This window comes from Physeter macrocephalus, chromosome 2 (assembly GCF_002837175.3).
Source record: "Physeter macrocephalus isolate SW-GA chromosome 2, ASM283717v5, whole genome shotgun sequence".
Lineage (NCBI taxonomy): Eukaryota > Metazoa > Chordata > Mammalia > Artiodactyla > Physeteridae > Physeter > Physeter macrocephalus.
The window spans coordinates 10200404-10203860 of NC_041215.1; positions in this window are offsets into that span (position 1 = coordinate 10200404).

Sequence of the window (3457 nt, forward strand, 5' to 3'; positions counted from 1 at the left end):
CTTCTTGGCCATCTGTATGTCTTCTTTGGAGAAATGTCCATTTAGGTCTTCTGCCCATTTTTGGATTGGGTTGTTTGTTTCTTTATTATTGAGCTGCATGAGCTGTTTATATATTTTGGAGACTAATCCTTTGCCTGTTCATTCATTTGTGAATATTTTCTCCCATTCTGAGGGTTCAGACCTTCACACTTTTTGTCCTAAAAACCATGCAGAACAGTGGAGACCCTGAACTTTCCCCCATCCCCCAATAACAAAACAAAGCTCCACCTTCGGTGAATCTAGGAGACAGAGTGAGGTAGGAGCTAGATGGGCCCCTGGGCTAGACAGCTGGTTTTGTCAAATGGAGTAAAACTGAAGCTTTGTTCTCACCCAGACACTCCAAGGACAAAGATAGTGGCAGAAGCTGAGCTCTGCTAAAGTAAAGAGATAAGGTGCCCACCCCTGAGGTCAAGGAAAACTTCCCTGTCTGCACATGTTCAGGAAGGCTCCTTGGGGATCAGAAAGGGAGGTGGCGCCACCCCATAATATGTATGGACATACACCCATAGGCCTCTGCAGTGGGATCCATCTCAGAAAAGAGTTGCACAGGCATCTTGGGGAGGGTCCTAAGACTAGTCAGTTGTGAACAAAAGAAACAAGATAATTGGCCAAATGTTAAAAAAGACCCAGAAGAACTGTCTTATATAAGTGATTTAAATCACCTCTTCATGCACTCCTCATTCAGGATGCTCGCACTCCGGGTGTGTATTTCTGCTTTAAATAAATAAACTGTTTCTCTGTGTGCTCTCCCATATGTTGTGCTCTGTCTCTAATAATACACTTTTTACCTGTTTTGAAGTTTTTGCCTCCTTGAAACATTTTTGCTTTCAAATGGGGTAAGAATCAGGGAACTTTGCTTCTAGCCTCTAGCCCCTGGTGGACTGGCAGCTAGGTTCAATCCCTGAACAGGGAAGTAAGATCCTTCTTCAAGACTACTGTCCCTCCAAGAATAAGAAGAAAGCTCCAAGCCTCAAATTGCATTTAACTGTGGCCAAAATCTCTTACAGTGGAGCACTAGGACTGGCAGAGAAGCAGGGGGAGTGGGGAAGAGTCTAATGAGCAGGTCCTAGAAAGAAAAGGCCTCACCCTGAGGAGAAGCTGCTGTGATAAAGATTGAAAATCAGCTGGAGGAGGTTGAGAGAAAATGTGGTGGGCCTGGAGGAGGCCCAGATGTGGTCAACCTAGGGATAACTGCTTTGGAAAAAGAGTAGATCTCTGGAAGGCAGGCTCAGTGTCCCTTGGAAACAGCAGCTGCTGGTGAAGGAACTGAAGGAGCTCAGAGGCTGGGAAGGCACCCTTCCTTAGGATGGTTTGCTGTCCTTTTTCCAGTGTCTTAATGTAAACCATTAGGTTATTGATTTTAGATCTTTCTTCTTTCTTAATATAGGCAATAATAGCTATAAATTTCCCTCTAAGCACGCTTTAGCTGCATACCATAAGTTGTGGTATGTTGTGTCTTCATTTTTATTCATCTCAAAGTACTTTCTGATTTTACTTTCAATTTCTTCTTTGACCCATTGGTTATCTGGGAGTGTGTTGTTTAGTTGTATTTGTGAGCTTGGGGGAGCCCTTCTAGTCTGGTGGCCTGGCTCAGCAGAGATATAGGTGAAAGAAACTGTCCTTTGTAGTCACAGAGGAGGGAGCCCTGGAGCCATGTCCCCCAATCCCACTAACACCCAGGACTCCCCTGCTAATAGCTAGTCCAAGAAAATAGAACTTACCTAAATATAAGCAACATAATAGGTATTGCAGCACATTCATAAGAATACCATAAGAAAAATCCTGAAAAGGGACAACAGAATTATTCTGCAGATGAAGAAAATACATCAGAAAAAATGCTGCTAAAGGAGGGGGAAAATTGTACCCTAACCTTACAACATATATTAATAATAATAACAATACCTCAATGAAGTATTTGCAGCTTTGAAGAAAGACAGCAAAGCAGAAATTTAAGACCTTAAGAAAGATAAACCAAACAAGAGGAAGAGATGGGCCAATAGTCAGTGGACATTAGGGCCTGGTAGAAGTTAGGAGAGAAGCAGAAGAAAATACAAAATCAGAAATGAACACAAAATTTAAAGGCGCTCAAAGCAGAATAGAGCAGAAAGCATGATAAGACATATAGAGGATATCAATGAGGAAAGAACTTGAAACAGAAATAGAGTGATAAAACAGATTAGAGAATCAGTACAAACTGTGAAAGACCTTGAAATGGGTCAAAAGGATTATTTGGTATCTTCAATGGAAAACTATGCTTTGGAGTGAGATAGAAAGCTAAGCACTACCTTCTGGATTATTCCAGAATAATATTATTATTATTGGCTCTCTGTGGCCAAAGGACCAGAAAGAGCCTAGCAAGACAGAAAACTTTTAGACAATAACCACTTTACTTCAGCCAAACTCCACAGAAAAAAAATGATGGCCTCACCCCCACCTCCATCATTAAAGGCTGTGAAGAAAGCCTAGACTTCATTCTTGCCAGGCTGTAATGAGATAGTTCGATCTATGCCCCCATCATAAGCTTGGTGGAAGAGAAGGCCAAGTGAGGAGCCAGGACTTCTATCCTTGTTGGGTGAAAACAAAGCATCACCACCCCAACACCCTGCTTGTCAGTGGAGACCACATGGGGAGCCTGGACTTCCACCTCCATTTCAGCAGTATCAGGGCACACCTTTGCCTCCTTGTTGGGGTGTTGTCAGAGGAGACCTGAGGGAGGGTCAGGAATTTAACAATTGCTCAGAAGTAATGAGGCCACCTCCTCAAGGGATCAGATGTGGGTTGCAGTAATGAGGTACTCCTTGCCCTCCTGGCAGGGTGGTTCATTGGAGGCTTAGTAAGGAGCTTGAACTCCCATCCCTGCCCAGCAGTAACAAGGAGCCCCTTCTCCAACCTGGGTGTCAATGGAGGCTGAGTGGAGAACCTGAACTTTTACCCCACTTGGTATTAATGAGGCAGCATTCCCTTCCCCACTGGAGTAGTGTCAGAGGCAATCTGCTAAAATACAATATTTAAATAAGATCCAGAGCCCTATAGCATAATCACCAAAACATCCAAGTATCAACAGAAAATCATTCATCACACCAAGAAACAATAAGATCTCAACATGAGTGAGAAAAGACAATCAACAGACACCAACACCAAGATGACATGGATGTTAGAATTATCTGACAAGAAATTTAAAGCAGCCTTCATAAAAATGCTGCAGTGTGCAAATTATGAATATGCTTGAAACAAATGAGAAAATAGGAAGCCTCACAAAGAAATAGAAGATATAAAAGAGAACTAAGTGCAAAATTCTATAACTCAAATGTACAATAACAACAACAACAAAAACCTCAATGGATGGGCTTAATAGCAGATTGGAGAGGATAGGGGAAAGAATCAATTAAATCAGTTAACTTAAAGATAGAATGATATA